The sequence below is a fragment of the Eubalaena glacialis genome, chromosome 13 (genome assembly GCF_028564815.1).
Source record: "Eubalaena glacialis isolate mEubGla1 chromosome 13, mEubGla1.1.hap2.+ XY, whole genome shotgun sequence".
NCBI lineage: Eukaryota > Metazoa > Chordata > Mammalia > Artiodactyla > Balaenidae > Eubalaena > Eubalaena glacialis.
Window position 1 is genome coordinate 63,601,292 of NC_083728.1, and position 21,349 is coordinate 63,622,640.

Here is a 21,349-nt window from a genome sequence, read left to right on the forward strand (position 1 = left end):
AGCCCAGGTTTTCAAGTACCGGAAAAAAAAAACCAATTACCTAAAAGCGGTAAAATTAACATCCCTTCATTCTTGGTCTTCTAAAGAGCTCTCTGATTACATATCCTTCACAGCTTATCCAGGCAAATGAGGTTAGGGGAAGGAGATAGCTTCTACCCAGTGACGAAAAGCTTCCATAGAATGATTCTTGGTGTTTGAAAAGGCCAGATGGTAAACATGAACGTTTTTGGAATGGTTTGAAAGTCACAGAGTATGTTTACCTTTATTCCACCTGATCCTCTTAGGGACCCTGAGAAGCAGGCATCACAATGCCCATTTTGCAGATGGTGATCACTGAGGCTCAGAGAGGTGAAGTGCCTTGTCCTAAGGGGCAGAGTCAGTGCAGGGAGGACCCTAACAGCAACCCTAACCTATCCGCTGAGGATCAACTTAGGTGAGAACGGAGTAGAGGCAGTTTAGATACCTGCTTTGTGAAGGACCAAATGCTTCCTCAGGGCTCTTTCTTGATGGCCCTGGGGCACTGTGTGATGTGTTTAACGTCCACAGACCTGTCACAAATCCGTTCTCAGCCCCGATTCACCCTCATCTTGTCCCTCCCTGTCTCTGAGCCTGTCTCCATTCGTACAGAACATCTGGGTTTCCAAAGGGTGTCTGCGCCCATCAGTGGGGCCTGAGCTGCTTCTATTTGCTAAATAGTTTTGCATTTATGTTTCCAGTTACCTTCTATTTATGGCTAACAGTACCAGCTTTCCAGTTAGGGTAGAGATGTATGATTTCCTTTTACAATAAATGCATTTTATGCCTTTTAAGAGTGTGGAGATATAAAAAATATTTAAATAGATAATAGAGGTGTTGGCAGATATAACAATAATCACGAAGGTTTACTGAACGCTTACTATGGGCTCGGCATGATTCTAAGCACTTTCTGTCTATTAACTCATTTAATCTTCATAACCATTGAGGCGGCTTCTATTATTAGCTCCATTTTACAACTGAGCAGCTGGTCTTGCCAAAGCCATGTGACCAGGAAGGGGTGGAGCTGAGGTTTGAGCCCAGACCCCTGACTCTGGAGTCCGCGCTCCTATGCGGTTGCCTGTGTGGGGTATGCAGGAGCAGTGCTTGGGGAACGCCTGCCCAGGTTGTGTTTGGGGTAATCAACTTGCCCCGGTTTGCCTGGGACTTTCTTGGTTTTCAGACCAACAGTCCTGCATCCAGGGAACCCCCTCATTACTCTTGTTATGTCTCGAGTCTTTTTCAGTCTTTTCTGAGATTGCATCACTGTCTATGTCAGCAGCGTGAGCCAAGCATAGGCAACCAACCCAAACCTGCCGGGTCTGTGGCTCATAAGGAGTAAATAGACACAGATCCTAACTGTGTACATAACATCCAGAGACACTTGCCTAAAAATAGCCGTAAAGTGCCTGATCGCTGTCTATGTAACCCACAGTGACACTTGCCTTATCGGTATGAATAACAGTAAAGACATCCCATATCTCTATCTACAGCAGAGTAAAAGGTGTCATATCTGGATGTACAGAAATACCAAATCCTGGCATACTGACACATATCCTGTGGAATAAGGAAACCCCATTGGCACATCTGAAATAAAAGTGATGTTGTTGATGATGACGATGATGATAATAGTAATAATAATAGTGATGGTGACAGCTGCTCTTTATTTAGCATACCCTTTGTTCCAACATAGTACTAAGCACTGTACATGCATTATCTTAATCAGTCCACACAGTCCTTGTGGGGTAGTAGTATTATTAGCATCTCCATCTTACAGAGGAGGAAGCAGAGGCACAGAAAGGTTTTATCCCAAGATTCCAGTCCCCGGGTTATTCAGACACTAATCTAGGTTTTGCTGGAAGGGATGCTGTAGATGTCATTAAAGCCCCAAGTCAGTTAATTTCAGATATAAAGATTATCCAGGTGAGCGTAATCCAATCACATGAGCTCTTTAAAGCAGAGGGTTTTCTCTGGCTGGGAGCAGAAGGGAGCCAGAGGGATCTGAAGCATGAGACAGTATGACACGCTGTGCTCTCCTGAAGATGCAGAGTCCATGTGGAGAGGAATGCAAGTGGCCTCTAGAAGCTGAGAGAGCCCCAAATTGACAACCAGCAAGGAATCAGGGACGTCAGTCCTACAACTGCAAGGAACTGAATTCTGTCAGTAACAGGAATAAGAGTGGAAGAGGATCCTGAGCTCCAGAGAAGAACACAGCGGTCAGCACGGTGGTTTCAGTCTGAGCAGAGACTCCAGCCATGCCCAGCTGAACTCAACCTGTGGAACTGGGAGCGAATATGTGGGTGTTAGGCTGATAATTTGTGCAACAATAGGAGACAAATACAGATGGCGTCTTAAAAGTGGAATCAAAAGTTAACTGAACTTAAAATCTTAGTTCTTTCAACAAATATGTATTGCCCATCTAGCCCAGGCCTGCTCCAGGCTTTGGGGACACAGTAGGGCATAATGAAATCACAAAATCTCTGCCCCCTTGGAGCTGACATTCTTTGTGGCCATGTATTAGGAGGAGGCAGATGATAACAAAAAATATGTAAAACATGTATATCCGGTGATTTGTGAATGCTATGGAAAAAGAGAAGGCAGGGAAGAGGGTTAGAGAGAGAGAGAGGGAGAGAGAAAGAGAGAAAGTGTGTGTATGTGTGTGGGAGGGGATGTGTGGCTAGGGACACATGTGGCATGTGACTAAAGACTTAAACGTAATAAGCCGTACAGAAAGCTGGGAGAAGAGCATTCCAGGCGGAGGGAATAGCAAATGCAAAGGTCCTGAGGTGGGGACATACCTGGTGAGTCCAAGGAGATCTTAGGGTAGAATAAGCAGGGGGAGAGTAGTAGGAATTGAGGTCAGAAAGGTAATGGCATCCGGATCCTGCAAAGCCCCCCAGATGGCCATATCAATTATATCCCCTCTCTACCATGTTTGAGGGAAACCCTCTCTCCACCCGTCCACCCTTGCCAATACCTGTTAGGATCAAAAGCACATGGTTTGTCAATTGGATGGATGAATAGTGGTGTCTCCTCTTTCTAATTTGCATTTCTGGGTCACTGGTGAGGTTGGGAATCTTTCCTGATCTCTGCTGGCCATGCGTACCTCCTTTCCTTCCCCAGGACCACCCCCAGTTTGTGCATCTGTGTCTGTTATGAAGAAGAGAGTTTGGCATTTCTGTGTGTCTCTCATAGGGGTACGGGGTCCAGAGAGGCTGTGCCAGACTTTCTATTCCATCACCTGTGGACAGACCCCCATTTATGCTCCAGCTGTAAATTCCCTCCTTTCCTCTCCCACAGAGGGCACCTAATCTGAATGCAATGAGTGAATCTGATGTTTCATAGGAATAACCTTGAATCTATTCGTACATACATTTGCAACATTTGGCACTTTATTATTAGCAATAGATGACTTGGTAATATACCTCACGACTGCTTGCAATGCAGCATATCTTGGTTGAGAACTGCTGGCAGAGCATGGGCAGAGGAGGGGTGCATGCATGTGTATGTGTTTAGATGTGCATATGTGTATGTGTGTGTGTGAATGTGTGTATGCAGATTTGTGTGTGTGAGTGTGTGTGTTTGTGTGTGTATGTGCATGCCTATGTGTATGCAAGTTTGTTGTTTGTGTGTGTGCTTGTGTGTGCGTGAATGTGTGTATGTAGGTTTGTGTGTGTTCTGTTTGTGTGCATGTGTGTGTGTGTGTAGGTGTGTGAGTGTATGTGGTGAGTGTGTCTGTGTATATGTGTGTTTGTATATATGTGTGTATGTGCGTGTGTGTATATATGTGTATGTGTGTTTGTGAGTGTGTGTGTTTACATGTGTGTGTGTGAGTGTGCGTGCAGTGAACGAGTTGGAGACAGAGCAGACCTTCGTTGCTCGCCCCTCAGAGCCACAGGGTTACTCTCAGGCACCAGCCACTCCACCTGCCTCACCCACCTGCATGGAGAGACTTTGCAGCCTTGGAAGTCGAATCCCCAGGACCCTGGTTTAGTGTCCTCAGGGTTTCCCTCTCCTGCCAGCCGGGCCGCCTCCTGGGATGTCTTCCCAGAGGGCTCTCTTGGACCGGGACCCCCAAAAGGCCTTTGCCAGCCGCTGAGCACCTTGGCACACGGTCATGGCCATATGAAGACAGCGGCAGAGACCGGGTGAGGCTTCTGCAGGTCAAGGACGGCAAGGTGGCCAGCAAACCAGAAGCCCTAGAGGATGGGACAGATTCCTCGTCACAGCCTCAGAAGGAACCAGCCCTGCCGACTCCTTGACCTTGGACTTCCGGCCTCCAGAACTGCGAAACAGTACATGTCTGTCGTTTAAACTATCCAGTTTGTGGTACTTTGTTATCACAGCCCTAGGAAGTGAATATGCAGAGAAATGCAAGCAGTTTGGAAGGGTGGAGTGTAGAGTTTGGGGTGAGGGGCTCTCAAGGACATGAAGAAAGAGCTAAGGGTCCTGCATTAGATTTAAAACATCAACTACCCAATCCCAGGAAGGGAGAGTTCTGAAGTGGGGGCCTCAGGGTCAGACTTGTGTTCAAATCCTGACTCTCCTGTGTGATCTTAGGCTGTTGACTTAACTTCTCTGAGCCTCAGAGCACCCATATTTCTTAAAAGCACCATGTTATCAATCAAGAATTTATTCCTAAGGCCCATTTTATCTTGTAAAATGCTATAACTGATCAGGGACATCACACAAAATAGAACTCGATTATATGTTTTAACAGACAATTGTTGAGGATGTAAAGCAAGGCACTTGTCAGGACTGCCTGCAGCATTAAAAAATAGGGCTCCACAGGCACATGGATTGGCAGCACTGCCTTCTTTTCCTGGTGACTCACCGTGTGGCCAGCAAAGTCATTCCACATTCTCCCTTCAAGGAGTTCTTGGAACTGCCTTCAAAATTAGGGTCACCCCTCTGGAAGGTATCAAAGTCATTTTGACATTCTTGTACGGGTTTGAAGGGCACAAACTTTTTGAATGGCAAGTGCTGGGGGTGTCATGGTTTCCATGGTGATGGGAGAAGCCAATGCCAGCCCTGAAGGTGGTGAGAGGTGGGCAGTAAATACCCGGTTTGGTTTTTTTAACTTGGGGGGTGGGTCTTATTTGCAGGGAAAATGGTTTGAAAACTGTATAAGAGGGAGAGTGGACCAAAATGTGTGTGGGGTCATCATTCCAGGTGACGTGTGACGTGAGTTGAGGGTTCTTTTGTCCTCAGCAGCTTATGTAATGAGCCCTGATGTGTGTCTCTGTGTGTCTGTCTGTGTCTCTGAGTGTATGTGTGTGTCTCTGTGTCTTTGTGTATGTGTTTGTGTGTGTGTGTGTGTATTTCTACATGTCTCTGAGTGTATGGGTATGTGTTTGTATAGTGTGTACATGTGTGCATCTCTGTGTATGTATGTATGTGTATATGTATGTGTCTGTGTGCGCAGATGTGTCTGTGTATCTGTATGCATGTGTATATTATATGTACATATCTGTGTATGTGTGTATGCATATAGCTATGTATATGTATATGTGTATGTGTCTATATGTACTTGTAATTATGTATATGTGTGGATGTAATGTGCCTGTGTATCTGTGTGCCTCTCTCTGTGTGTATGTATATGTGTGCACGTATGTGGGTCTTTGTGTGTTTATGAATGTGGCTCCATGTACCTATACATGTATGTGTATGTTACACATGTATATAGAAGCTGTCACATGTGTGCATCCGCTTGCACGTGTCTGTGCGTCTCTGTGTGTATGTACATGTGTATATGTGTGTTTGTATTTGTGTATATGTGTACACGTATATGCCCTGTGAGGCAAATTTTGGCTCCTTCTAAGAAAAGCTTTCTGGCAAAGTGCCTCAAAGAAGAAGGGCTATGTCAAGACAGCGAGTCCCCCATCACTGGAGGAGATCAAGAAAAGGAGAGAGAGACTCAGGGATGGTGTATCATGTCAGAACATGGAAAGTGACATGAACCCCACTGAAATCGGCAGTGGAGGAAATATACTGGTTCTTGCGGTCAAGAAGAATTCTCAGATAGTCCACAGAATTGAAGGAGGAGCTGCAGACACCATCCGTTCTGGAGGTTGGACCTGCTTCTCTGTGCTGGCTTCATTTTCTCCCACTGTTTGGTCCACATAATGGGGAGGATGGTGGCCATCAGTCCTGACTCCATATCCTCCCAGCTTAACAACCTTGACGTCAAGAGAATGCCTCAAGGGAGGACTCTGATTGGCTCAGCTCGGGCTATATGCCCACCCCTAGAAGCAGTCAGTGTGGGTGTGGCCAGGTCTGACCTGGGTCCTATGTCCACATCAATGGTTGAGAGTAGCTTCTGTTATAGAAGTAGGGAATGGAGGAGAAAATGCTAGGCTTCTGAACACCTTAGTTACTGTGGTTCACTATGGATGCTGTAGGAGGGATTCAATATGAAATGAAAAGATGGACCCCCCCACCTCTAAGGTACTTGGGCAAATAATAGAGATGCTTAAAACACTTGATAAAGGAATGTGTTAAGATTCATTCCAGCATCTCGGTTTTGTGATCTTAGTCCATCTTGTTGATACCTTGAAGCCAACTTGGCCACCAAGGATTGTTTTCTGGACAGCAGAGGTGCTGATCAGCCGGTGGTGCTATGTGTGGAGGACATCTGGGGGTGGCCTCTGGCTACTGGCCACCTCGCTCCCTACCTCTCAGATAGGCAGCCCTCAGAGAAGACATCTCAACGCTGCAGCACCGTGGGTAGTCATTTAAAATTAGCCAGGTGGTTATCAAATCATTCTCGCTTATTCTAGTTATTCCTTGAGCCTGTCTGCTACCCCTGCCGCACCACGCCCCGAGTTTTAATGAGTCAGTTATGAGAGAACAAGATATAATGAGGGATAGTTGGGGGAGAAAGTGTCTATAGAGTTCCTTGGAGCTCTTGCATGAGATTATTAGAGTTAAAACAACCATTTAAGAAGTGGAGGAAACAGTAAAAATATTTTATTACGTTTACTGGGTAGGTTGCCTCTTGCCCAGTTCCACATCTGGAAGAAAATACTGCCTCATAGAATCCCAGGCTCTCTGCTTTCATCTCCACTCTGCACACCATGACTTGAGTAGTCTCATGAAAACACTCCTTGCTCAGAAATTTGTAATGCCTCTCTATTGCCCACAGCAGGATCCCAAGCCTAGGCTAAATGTGCTGTTATTCTCCACTCCTACACCCAAGGCAGACATCACTAATCAATCACAGCAAATCTCAAACTCCTTCTGTGTGTTGCTAGCCATCAACTGGGGTTGACCACAAAAGGAAACCGATGTGCCTTGCCAGGTCTCCAGTGTCAAGTGAGCTGGCAGCAGAGTGTGGACGAACCCAGGACTTTCAACTCTTGATCCATTGCTTTGTTTGGGTTCTGGGTTAACACACAGACTCTAGAATTCAAATCATGGCTCTGCTAGTTACCGGCTCTAGGATCTTGGCCAAGTCACTTAACTTTTCCAAGCCTCGATTTCCTCATCTGTAAAATGGGTGTAACTATATGCTTCCTCTTAGGGTTATTTCGAGGCATCAATGAGGTGGTTCAAGTAAAGAAAGCTCTTAATAGTACACAGTAAACCTCCCAGGACACAGTGGCTGCTGCTAACGGCCCCCCCCACCCCCTCACCCAAATTTATATTCCTTTGCAGAAGCTGGAACCCAGGGGGATCTATGATCTCACACCTCTCATAGCCAGAACTGGTCTCCAGGTACTAGTTTTAAAAAGATACCGAACTTCCTGGGAACTGTACATCCCTCCTCCCTCCTGGGAGCCCAAATTCCAAGAAATGCAGCTAAAATTGGCCCTCGAACAGCTTTTGCAGAGCACGTCGCAGCTTTTTTTGGGTCTAGAGAGCCAGTTTCCATGATGAAAGTGGCACAGAAGGAGAGACCCAGCTAAAAACAGCCACCGCCCAGACTGGTGTTAATAGGATGCAGCCTCCCCTTGTCGCTTCGGGGGTTTGGACTCTTCGACTTCCGCAGCAGGTCTCCCCATCACCACTAGGTGGCAGCATCGCAACGCGCGGCGGGGACCGCGCCCCAGGACCGTAACAAAGAGCCGCTTCTGAAAATGATGCCCATGCAATACTCACCAGCCACAAAATTCTCCCCTAAATTATCCCCCTTTTATTTGGGGACATTTATTTATTTGCATTGCAGGAGATACTCCCTGGAGGTGTCTCTTCTAAGGGCTGAGTTAGTGCTTTAGAAGCAAAGCTGAAGAATCGTCTGAGCGCCGGTGTCCCAGCCCCCAGCCCACTGGACTTAGGACATTCCTTATGCCTTGGGTCCAGCGTCGTAATCGAAGAACTTCAAAACTAAAGTTTTGAATTTTCCGGGAGAGGTGGCCTCGATTGGCGGAGAGTGCGCCAGCTTGGGACTCATGGTACTGCCCTGAGGGGCCGCTTGCTTCCCCCTCTGAGCTTCAGGGATGGAGTTTTGGCCCTGGAGTTTGCCTGCCTGTTCTCATGTCGCTAAGTGTATGGCGGATGGGCCACTAGTGGAAACGCCTCCTGGCCCATAGTGAGGAGTAGACGAGTCACAGATGTGAATTTCTTAGAACAGTGCCTGCCGCATCACAAGGACTCCAATCTTTGCTGCTTTGGCTCCTTTCTCAGTATCTCCAGCATCTGGCACATAATAGTCACTCAACAAATTGTAACTTAAAGAGCCTCACTGCACTTGTTTGGGAGACAACGGTGGCAAGGGGGATGCTGGAACGATTTCCCAGGCTTCCTTTCTCAGAGTGTGGTCCTGGGCCGGCAGCGTGGGTAACATGGGTGCTTGTTTGAAATGCAGTGACTTGGCCCCCGTCCAAGCCACCAAACCAGAATCTTCCTTCACAGCATCTCCAGGGCTTTTGTGGCACATCGACATTGGAGGACGTGGCTCTGAGGTACCTTTCTCCCCAGGGAGCTGAGATTCAGCCCCAGGAATCTGGGATTCAGCCCCAGGAAGCTGGGATTCACCCCAGGGAGCTGGGATTCAGCCCCAGGAAGCTGGAATTCAGCCCCAGGAAGCTTGGATTCACCCCAGGGAGCTGGGATTCAGCCCCAGGAAGCTGGAATTCACCCCAGGGAGCTGGGATTCACCCCAGGAAGCTGTAATTCACCCCAGGGAGCTGGGATTCACCCCCAGCCCTGAGCAAGCTCCATCTCCCAGATTTGCATCTTGCAGCACAGCAGCCCTCAGCAAGGCCCTGTATTCTAACCTCTTCTTGAATGTCTTCTCCAGCTGCCTGCGTGCTCAGGTGTGACGGAGGCGACAAGCTGCTGTGGGTCCGGCTCTGCTCCACATGCTTCCCCCAGCTCCCAGGTCCGGCTCCCCACCCGCCCGCAGATAGCGCCAGCTCCCCTGTCTCAGGCCACAGCATCCTCCCCATCACCCCAGGGACCCATCACCCCAGGGACCAGAGACACACTTAGCAACTCTCCTCTCGCCCTCCCTACCCTTAGCCCTGTGGATCGTCACCGAAGCGTATGTCCCCTGCCGGGCTTCCTCTGCAGTTGCTTGCTCTGGTTCTCTGTCGCTCAGCTCTCTTGGGAACCATCCCCACATCCCCTAACTGTCCCCCACCATCAGCCCTCTCCCCAGCTCCTGATCTCACCTCGCACGCCTCTGCCAAGTTCCCGGCCTCGGCTGGCTTCACTCTGCTGTCCCAAGTCCTACACCACCTCCTCACTGCTGAGTCAAGGCCTCCCTTCCTTTGCCTGGTGGCCAAGGCCTCCTGTGGCCTCTTCCCTACCTCCGACCCACCTTGGTGGCTGCGTCTCAGCTTCTTTCCCCTCGTCCTCACTCAGATCCGGTCACAACCCGTGGGCCGAATCCACCCTCAGCCTGTCGCTGTGGATAAAGTTTGGTTGGCACAGAGGGATGTCCATTTGTCTACCGATTGTCCGTGGTGCTTTCCCGTTTTTACAAGGGCAGAATCGAGTCACTGCAACAGACACAGCACAGCCTGGAAAGCCTGAAATATTTACCATCTGGCCCTTTTCAGAGCATTGCCAGCCTCTGTTCTAGATCCAGCCCAAGGGCACGACAGGCTTCAGGCCCCTCGTACACACTCCAGCCCCTTACAGCTCCCGGGCCCTCGCCCGTTTCTGCTGGTGGTGATCCTGCTGCGAAGCAGCCGAGTCCGGTGTTCCTTCAGTAAGAGTTTACGGAGGACCAGACAGGTGCCTGGCTTGCCGGGTGCTGGGACGAAGTCCTTGTCTCAGCTCACGTGTGGTTGACCCAGGCTGTCATCAGAAGCACCTTGGAGCTTCAAAGTAACATCTCCAGGCCTCTCGTTTTCTTATTTTGATGTCTTGACAGCCTTGAGGCCAGGTGCCTGCCCTTAGCACTCAGCACCTGCTGGGCACACAGCGCAGGTCATTATAGCTCATGTGACCAAAGGAATGGATTCCTCTCTCTGTTTCTGGTTTTCACCCTGGGGACTAGACTTCATCTCCCCCATGCTTCCAGCTGCTTGTGGAATCCCATTTTGGGCCAATGCTATATGTATCAGTGCTTCTCAAACTTTCACGTGTAGAGGAATCACCCGAAGATCTTGTTAGAACGCAGAGGCTGATTCTGTAGATCTGGGGTGGAGCCTGAGACTCTGCATTTCTGGATAAGGCTGCCACTGCTGGTCCACGGGTCACACTTTGAGGATTGAGGATTGGTTCTCACCTCTCACTTCATCCTGCGATCACTTGGGGGCTTTTGAATGCTCACGTCTGGGCCTAAACCGAGACCAATTGAATCGATGTAGGGGGTGAGTTAGGGCCCAGCCTTTCTGGGTGGTTTTAAATGTAGAGCCAGCATGAAACTTTGACCTAGAACCACCAGCCTAGAACCATGAAACTTCTTTCTGGACATCTTCCCCTTCACATCGCTGCCGTCGACAGCAGCAGTGCTCAGCGTTCTCAGCCCAGCGGCGTCCGCATCACCTGGGAACGTGTTAGAAAGGCAGAGTCTCAGGTTCTGCTCCAGAGCTGCTGAATCAGAAACTCCGGGGTGGGGTTGGGCAGTCTGTTTTTTAATAAGCCCTCCAGGGAATCCAGAGGCCACTCAGGTTCGAGCACCAGTGTCCTAGAAATGTCTGACCTAGGGTCCACCCTCAGCTCCTAACTGGTCTTCCTGCTTCTGGCCACACACCCAATCCGATCCAGTCTTTATTCTGTAGTGATAGTGGCTTTGCAGAAAGGTCAATTCGACTGGATCACTCATGTGCATAGAACATTCTAAGGCTCCCCACTGCCCTCAAACCCATGTCCGCCCACCTCCCACTGCAGGAACATGGAGCCACGGATGGTTTCCCCTTTCACATTGGGGGGTTCACAGGTGCTGAGTCTCGGAGGACAAAAGTCAAAGAAGGGGAGTCATTCTCTTTTCTGTTTCTCTTTTCTGTTGACCAAGGCACGGACTGAAATCAGGCCTTTTTATGATCTAAAGAGACTTTTGTGACCTTCTCTGTTAGCCACAAAGTCCCGTTCTCCAGAACTCCCTGTTACTTTGTTACTGGAAAGTGGGGCAAAAACTCTGGCTCCTTCGTCTTTTGATCACGTTACCCTTCAAGCTACTAGCAGAAGTTTTGGGGCCTAAGTGCAGGGGAAACCCGTCTCTATGATTAGCACCCCGGCGCCCTCTTCTTTCCCATTAGCTCCAGTGGTTCGCAACCTTGTTTGCTCACTGGAATCACCTGGGCGTTTATAAAGATATTGATATCTGGGTCCCCTGCCCAGAGATTCTGTTTTAATTGGTTTTGGGGGCAGCCTGGGTACTGGGGTTTTAAAAGCAGCCCACCCCTATCCCTGAAGAGCCCAAGGAACAGCTAAGGTTGAGAACTTCTGAATTTGGCAAGAGATCTGTTCTTTGAGTCCCGAAAGCCTATTTAATAAGGGACAGAAGAATTGTTTCCTTTGCTCGAGGAATTATGTGTCTCTGGGTCCAAGTGTCTGAGCCCCAGCGCTGATGCCAATTTGACACAAGGCCGTGGGCGTCTGCATCCTGGAGGCATTCACTCAAGCCCACCCAAAGGGATGGGGGTTGGATCTAACAGTAATTGCATCCCACACACATTCACTCTTTAAATCGTACCTGACCATGTAGGTATTATTATCTTGACATCACAGACTAGTAAACTGGGGTTTGGAAAGCTTTTTTAAAAGCTACCTTTCATCAAGAACTTTAAACTGTGCTAAGTGCTTTACATCCATTTCCTTATTAAATTATCAAATGAGAGATAGAGATCTTCTTCATCAGTGAAGAAGTCCAGGCTCAGAGAAGCAGAGTTACATGACAAAGGTCACACAGCTCTTAGAGACAAATAAACTTGGATTTGAGATCCCTTTTTAAAATAACCCCAAATTCTGGTTTCCCAGCCCTCTCTCTCCTTCATCTGCAACATTAAGCAAACATTTAAAAAAAAACCTAAAACCCCCGAAACAACCAAACCTGTTAAGGTGAACACAAGGAATCTGCAACTTAGTGTCACATCGTCTATATGCAAATTTCACCTTACAGGTTTCAGCTATCAGGAGAGAGTCTAATCCTCATTTGAGGACACATTCAAAGTTGTGTTAGTAAAAATTACTTTGTGTAATGAACTCTTAGATCAATTCTCATTGAAATGAGCTGGAATTAGATTTTTGCTCTTCCCATATGTAATGCTTTCAATTCGATGATGAGTTACCAGAGTCAGCAGCTATCTGCCATCTCAATGCCATGCACGGCTAGTTACAGCTTTCTTGTTTGCCGGTCCTTTGCAGAGGCAAAGCAGACTTACTGGAGTGAGTTTTTTAATTTATCAAGGCTGTTTGATAGAGGCTTTTTTCTTTATTCAGGGGGAATTTGCCATTTTAACATTTAGATTCGTTTTCAAAATCTCTTGTGGGTCACTGTGTGAATATTAATGATGATATGCACATATTATTTGCGTGACTTAGGGCAAGCCATGTCACCTCCCTGGGTTTTCTGTTTCCTCATCTTTGAAATGAGAGGATTGACTCAGGTTGCTGTTTGCTCAAATTCTGTAGATCTGAAGGTGTTAAGAAAAAAATTAGAGAAATATTGGGTTCCACGAAGTCAGGATTTCTGCCTTTCCAATGGGAACTGCTCCTTTATTCTGTGTGTTTCTGCCCCAGCCCATAAAGTAAGGACTCATCCTAACACACCTGCCCTCTCAAGCAAGTGGGGAAGCAGCTTTGACCCCGAGCTGCCGCTTTCTCAAGGGAAGAAGAATGAGTCATAACCAGGGAGATGAGGAAGGCTTGTCATTCCTTGGACCCTTTGCACAGGCTGGGGACACAAAATCCAAGGGCTGCCCTGGACACCCAAGGTCATTTCTTCCTGCAAGCAGCAAAGGTGGAAGAAGCACTGCATTGTATATTGTAAAGTTATTTGATGAAGTGCCTGTATTCTTTGCGTTGTGTCATCCTGGTGAAGTGAATGTTTTACCATTCTGGGGTCACCCTCTCTATCCCTAATTGGTCTTTTTTTGACTTAAAGATCATTTTGTCTGGTACTAAATAATATGGCCACTCCACCTTTATTTTGCTAGTATTTGCCTGATGTATCTTTGTTGGCCATCCCTTTACTTCCAATCTTTCTATGTTTTTATGTTTTAGCTTTTTTTTTTATATAAATATGTTATACATTTTAATTATTATTATTATATATTATATTACATATTATAATTATAATATCACATATAATTATAATATGCAATATTATAATTGAAATATTTATATTTTTTTCTTTTCTGGTCTCTAAAAACTAAGATTTTTTTCATATTACTTTTTTTCTCTCTCTTGGGATGAAAGTTATAGCCTCTATTTTTACTCTTTAAACAGTTAACTTTGAAATTTACTATGCACATGAAACGTCCTAATCTTAATGTGGATACCTTGACTGTCGCCACCTCCCTGCTCTGCCTGAACATACAAAGATGATGCAGTATTTTAACCGGAGTCATTTCCCTGCTAACTTACATGCTCTCGTGGCTCAGGATTTTAGTTCAGTCTTTTCATTAAACCTACCCGTTAGGCAGTTATTTTCACTTTATGAAAACGACTCTCCAGACTTACCCAGGTGTTATCTCCCGCCCCACTGTGCCATTTCTTTTTGTATCTCAGACCTTCTTACCCCGGGTCATTTTCATTCTTCCTGAACGATATCCTTTAGAAGTTCTTTTAGTTCGTCTACTGGTGGTTAAAGCTTTTAGCTTTTGTTCTTCTGAAAGATGTCCTATTTTGCATTTGTTCTTGAGATATAGTTAAATATGTCCCTATAGACTGAATGTTTGTGTTCTCCCCAAATTCTTATTTTGAAACTCAGTCCCCGGTGGGAGAGTGTTAGGAGGTGGGGCCTTTGGGAGGTGATTAAGTCATGAGGGTAGAGCCCCCAAGAATGGGATTAGTGCCCTTATAAAGGAGGCCCCAGAGAGAGCCCCCTCAGCCTTTCTGTCACGTGAGGACACAGCAGGAAGATGAACAAGGAAGCTGTATTTATATTTCTAGGATATCTTCCATTTACACTGGACATTAGCCCAAAAATTCCTGCTAGCCCTTGTGAGACAGTAACTTACAGTTAAATACTGACTATCATAAGGGTAAATGTGTGAGGGAGGAAATGGATACGGCTGAGGGGCTGAGGCTCTGGATGACCGCAGAACTGGATTGGTGGAAGATGGGAGGCTGTGGGGAGAGCAAAGGGCCAGGAGTGCCCTCGGCTATATTCATGGAACATTCGCAAGTGCGTTATGCTGAGGTGGGTTGGGGAATCCTGTTTTCCAGCAGCCTCAGAACTTCACCAGGAGGCTGGGAATGTGGAGAGAGGATGATTTGTTTTCTGAGTTTCCCATATGGCTGGAACTGTTCTACATGCCATGGAGGCACACTCCCTTCTCTCCTGGAGCTGACATTCTATCGGAGGAGATGACAATTTTAAGGAATTAAGTAAATAAAAAAAGATAATTTTAGATGGTTGTAGGGTCAGCGGAGCAGAGTGCGGCAGCAAGAGGGATGGTTCGATGGATGATAAAGAGAGGCATCTCGGATGTGGGGTTTTGAGCCGGAACTTGCAGGAGGGGGGTGCTTGGCTTTGCAGAGAGCGAGGAAACGGTGGTCCTGGCAGACAGAGCAGTGAAGGTAAGACGAGGAGGTGAGGGTGAAGGCCCTGAGGTGGGAGGAGTACTCACAACCAAGTGTCAGGAGGAGGCCCTGGTGTTCGATGCTATATTAGTTACCTCTTACTTAGTAACAAATTACCACAATCTTGGCCATTTAAAACAGCCCCAGCTTATTATCTGGTAGAGGGTCAGAGGGTCAGGCATTTGATCACAGCTTAGCCAGGTCCCCTGCTCAGGGTCTCACCAGGCTGCATTCAGATGGCATTTTTGTCTCAAGGCTCAACTGGGGAAGGATCTGTTTCCAACCTCATTCAGGCTGTTGGTGGCACCTGTTTCCTTAAGGATACGTGACTGAGGACCCTGGCTTTTTGCTGGCTGTTGGCTGGAGGTGACTCTCGGGTCCCAGAGTCTGAAGTTCCTAGAGTGCCCCTGCAGCCCTTTGCCGTATGGGCTTCCTCAACACGACTGTCTACATCATCAAGCCGGCAAGGAGGACCTCTCAGCTCAGGGAGATCCCAATCCTTCTCGTAAGGGCTTTCACCTGATTAAGCCAGGCCCACCGATGGTGATCTCCCTTTTGAGGAAGTCAGAGTCAACGGATTTGGGACCTTAATTACACCCACAAAATCTCTTCACTGTTGCCCCATTCTACTGGCCAAGGCAAGTCCCACCCATCCTCAAAGGGAGGAAATTGTACCGGCTGTATCAGGGGGCCCCACTGTAGAATTCTGCCCACTGCAGGCATATTGTGAGTAAGAATGGGAGCCATATGGCAAGTGCTGCTGGTTGCCTGCTCAATATTTAATACTCCCTTTCTTCTTTATCAGTAAAACCCTGATTTTGTTCAGAAGGCAAGGGGTACATCTAAGCAGACTTGGCTTCCCAGGCCCCCTAGAGGCTACCATTGTGATGTGGCATAGTTCTGGCCAATGACTTGTAAGTTGCAATCTAAAGAGAAGTTATTATTTTCCTGATAAAAAGGGACAGACCGAACTGGCATGTGCCTTTTCTCCTTTGCTTCTTTTCCTTCTTTCTTCCTGGAACTTGGACACGAAGCCTGGAGGTGGAGCAGCCATCTTGTGACCAAGAGGCTTCTTATTTTCTGAGGATGGCTGAGCAGGAAGGTAGAAGGATCCTGGGATTCCAAGGGGATTTTGGAGCTTCTTTGGACCACTCTTGGACTTCTTGTCATGTGAGAAAAATATGCCCCTGTTTGGTTATGCAAATATATTTAAGTTTCTATTACATGTAGCCAAATGTAATCCTAACATACAACAACAATATAAGGCAAAATCAGGTTGGACACATTGCAGAGTGTTGGTTTTATTACACTTAAATGGGAAGATGTTGAAGGCTTTTAATCAGATGGGTTAAATTCATTTAACCCATCATTTATGGGTTCATTTATGGATGGATTCATTTATGTCTTGGAAAAATCTGACTCCTTAGCAAAGAATGAGCTGTGCGATGGGGTATGTGTGCAAGGTTGAAAGTGGAGGCTCCGAGAAGGTGAATAAGTCACCCAAGGTAACACAGCGAGAGAAGGACAGAAATGGGATCCAGACTGCATGTTTGTCTGACTTTGGCTGTTGTCTCTGATTTTAATCAAGGGCTTTGTCTCCCTGCTGTTGCTGGAGGAGCCCAAAGTTGCCTCTTCTCTCGATTTATCTCTGCAGTCCCATTCTCTGAAAAACCTCATGATTTTCACAATCATAAAAGAAAAATTCATTGTGGGTCTGGAAATTTTTCCAGATCAATCTGGGCCAACCTAATTAAAGCTAATGAAAGAAAGATGTGTATGTAAATGTGTGTGTGTGTGTGTGTGTGTGTGTGAACTTTCCTTTCTGTTATGATTTGCTTACAATTTCTTTAAGTCCCTGTTGACGAATGCCCACCTGATACTAAATTACTAAAGGCTGGAAGTGAAAATGATTTCAGCATTATAATCAGAACTCTAATCAGCTCCAACTGATGCTGAATGCTAAATGAGCTTGAAATAGGGCACCTCCCTTGGACATGGTATTGAATTTCATCCAGGGATGTCCAAGGAAGTCACGCAAAGTTTGACATGTTGAAGTGGTGTAGTGGCAAAGTGCCACTATTCACTATTGTATCGTGAAGGAGGAGGTCGGGGCTCTGGCTCCCAGTCCCGATTCATGAGGTGACCACGGGGCAGTCACTTTCCCTCTCTGGTCCTCTGTATTCCCATCTTCCAACTGGTGCTCTCTTGCCAGAGCAAAGGTTTTCAATCTGTGTTCCCCAGAGTCCTGGGGTTTCAGGGCTGCTCCTGAGAAACGGGTTTGCCTCTATGGGTCAGTTGAGTCTGGAACTGAAAGCTGGTCAGAGGACAAGGAGTTTCAGTGGTAGAACCCACAACCTTGTCCCTGAGAGAGCTCACTTTCCATCATGGCGCCACTGTTTTGTTCCAGAGGAGGGGACAGGTGAGGAGAACCAAGCTCTATAATTCATGGAGAAAAACATCTGCTCTAATTAGACCCGTCATGGGTGAGCAGGTGGCCTCTCTCCAGCCTTTCTGGGGGGGCTGGAAGCTAGCTATTTGCTCACATCCCATGAACAAAGAACCCTTTACCCTCTTGGATCCTTGGGCAAAGCTGACTTGGTGAGTCAGGGAGAGTTGGGGCAGTCTCTAGAGAAGAGAAGTGAGGAAATGATGGAGAGATGCAGTGAGAGGGCTGGGAAGAAACATTCTAGGGCTTGGAACCATTAAGGTTCCCTGGAAGAGGGAACCCTGAGGTGTGGGGGTGGGGGAGATGTGGGGACGGACCTCTGTAGGATACTAGCTGTTGAGAGTTCTGAGGGTATTATTCATTTCCTTCATAACTTCAGTCCAGTCACTTCAACCCAACCCGACACAACCCAACCCAACCTAATCCAATCTGCCCGTCCATCCATCCATCCATCCACCCACCTACCCATCCATCCACCTATCCATCCATCCACCTATCCATCCATCCATCCATCCATCCATCCATCCATCCATCCATCCATCCATCCACCTAACCATCCATCCACCTATCCATCCATCCATCCATCTATCCATCCATCCACCTGCCCATCCATCCACCTATCCATCCATCCATCCACCCACCTACCCATCCATCCACCTATCCATCCATCCACCTATCCATCCATCCATCCATCCATCCATCTATCCATCCATCCACCTACGCATCCATCCACCTATCTATCCATCCACCTATCCATCCATCCATCCATCCATCCATCCATCCATCCATCCATCCACCTACCCATCCATCCACATATCCATCCATCCATCCATCTATCCATCCATCCACCTGCCCATCCATCCACCTATCCATCCATCCATCCACCTATCCATCCATCCATCCATCTATCCATCCATCCACCTGCCCATCCATCCATCCATCCATCCATCCATCCATCCATCCATCCACCTACCCATCCATCCACCTATCCTTCCATCCACCTATCCATCCATCCATCCATCCATCCATCCATCCATCCATCCATCCATCCACCTACCCATCCATCCACCTATCCATCCATCCATCCACCTTTCCATCCATCCATCCATCTATCCATCCATCCACCTGCCCATCCATCCATCCATCCATCCATCCATCCATCCATCCATCCATCTATCCATCCATCCACCTATCCATCCATCCATCCACCTACCCATCCATCCACCTATCCATCCATCCATCTATCCACCTATCCATTCATTTCTACACTCATGCATTCACCTACCCACTGGTCCACCCATCCATGCATTCACTCGTTTGGTTCAACCACCTCCTTTTCCCCCCTCTGCCTTATTCATTTCTTCTTTCAACTGTTCCGTAAACACCTGTGGGGCAGCTACTCCATACCTGGGAATGTCGAGGGGCATGAACTCTGCAGGGAGCTCACAGTCCCAGTGCTGTAAACAGATGCGCAGGCGAGTCTGAGAAGTGATTGTAATACAGGGATGAGCAAGGTGCTGTTACAGTTTGGAACAGGGAGGTACTATTTAGAGAAGTGGATCAGAGAAGGCGTCAAGGAGGCAGTGATGTAGGAAATAGTTCCTGGAAGAGGAGCTTCAGTTTATTGGCCGGACAGGTGGAGCAAAGGTTTATTTCTTGGGATGCTGCTGATTTGAGGAGCTGAGGCCATGCTTATCCTTTAGAGATGGTATAAGCTCTACTCCCCTTTCTCCCACCTTCCAAGCCTCAAGAAAGTCTGAATTATTCATTTCAAATTTCTACGCTGATGAAATTCAGGTTTAATTCAACAACTGATTGTTCTTATTCAAAACATTGAAGGGGAAAAAAACTATTCAAGGAAAAATGATAGAAGCTCATAGCAGGAAGTTACCTTCATCAAACCTCTTTGTGTGCATCTCCTGCAACTGAGAACCCAACATACCAGCTATTCATTTTGCTCAGAGGCCAGGAGGGTGTGTGTGTGTATGTTTCTGGATTGATTTTGCTTCAGATAACAGACTGTGTCTTAGCATTTGGTACCATCTTGCTGATGTGTGTCTTTTGTGCCAGCATTGTCACATGGTCACAGAGCTTAACACTTAGACCCACTCAACATCCATCAAATATTCATTGAGCTTCTTCTGTCTTCCAGGCTCGGCACTAGATGTTGGTGGCCATACGCTAATGAACCAGACAGGATTCTTGCCCTTAGAAAACCCACAGTCTAGAACAAGGGGAAGCAAACTTTTCCCACAAAGGGCCAGATAATAAATATTTTAGGCTTTGCTGGCCATACGATCTCTGTGGCTGCTATTCATTTCTGCTGCTGAAGTTCGAAAGCAGCCTTAGAAAGTATGTCCAAGAGTGGGCATGGCTGTGTTCCAAGAAAACTTCATTTACCAAAACAGATTTGGCCCCCAGCTGTAGTTCCCTGATCTTTGCCTAGTGCGGGAGACACATGAGGAACTAGACAATGATAAAATATTGAAGTAAGCGCCGCCAAGGGGGTAAACAAAGCGTTCAGAGCAGTGTCCCCACCCAGGCTTGGGCAGTGCAGAAGACTGCCTGGAGGAGGTGATGTGTGGTCTTAGACCTGAGAGGTGAGCGGAGGGGGCAGGGTGAAGAGGCTGGGGGTGGGGCGCGGTGGGGAGGGCCCTCCAGGCACAGAGGATTGTATGCAAAGAAGCTTGAAGATGGAAGGAGATACGTGTGTCTAGGGAGAGGGGCTGGGGGCCCCTCTGAAGGGGTTGGCCAGGTGAACAGGGCACAGTAGGGAACGATCTTGTAGGGGCAGGACGTGGCGCACTGTGGCAGGTTTTTAGCGCCTTGTTTTATTTTGTCTTATTTTAAAAGACCCAACACTCCCATCTAAGCAGGCATCCGGGCGCTCCCAGAGCAGGACACGCAGGTCTTCACAGGGTGGCTTTGTCATCCTCTTCCCTTGATCTGTGAGGGCCCCCAGGCAGCCCGAGGGCTGGTCCAAGAGGCAGGTCACTTGGTAAGAGGTTTTAACTGCAGAATAGAAGCCATAGTTGAGGGAGAAATGGAAACAAAACCAAAGCAGGAATTAACATGGAGCTGGGACAATTAATGGATGCTTATTTACCAAAGCTCTGTATTCATGGGTATTGGGGAGAGAGAGGATTAAATGCTATAATGTGTATGAATTTCTGCCTTGTACATGCTTGAGTGTAATACGAGCTAAGATGCTCTAATGCTCCTCTCCTCTCCCCTGGTCTTTTCCTTTCTCCTCTGTTCCTCTCCCTTTCCCTCCCCTCCCTTTCTCTATGCTGTCCTTGTAAACTGGGATTAAGCAGTGTTCTTTGCTTTCTAGAACCTTTGGTAGAAAATGGTATAGAGCAGCACGATTAAAGATACGTGTGTTTTTGTTTTGTTTTTGTTTTGCCACGCTGCGCAACTTGCGGGATCTTAGTTCCCCAACCAGGGATCGAACCCGTGCCCTTGGCAGTGAAAGCGCGGAGTCCTAACCACTGGACCGCCAGGAAATTCCCACGGTTAAATATATGAACCCCTAGGAGAAACAAACCTTGGTTTGAATCCTGGCTGTCACATTTACTAACAAGCTACTTCACTTCGCTAAGAACCATCTTTCTCCTCTTTAAGATGAGAATCCTGTTTATACCTCTCTCATGGTTTATTGGGATAACCCATGTGAAATGTTTATTAGTGCTGTGCTTGGCAAGAGCGTTATTGTGATTTGTTTTAAATTTTGGGACCTGGCACATAGTA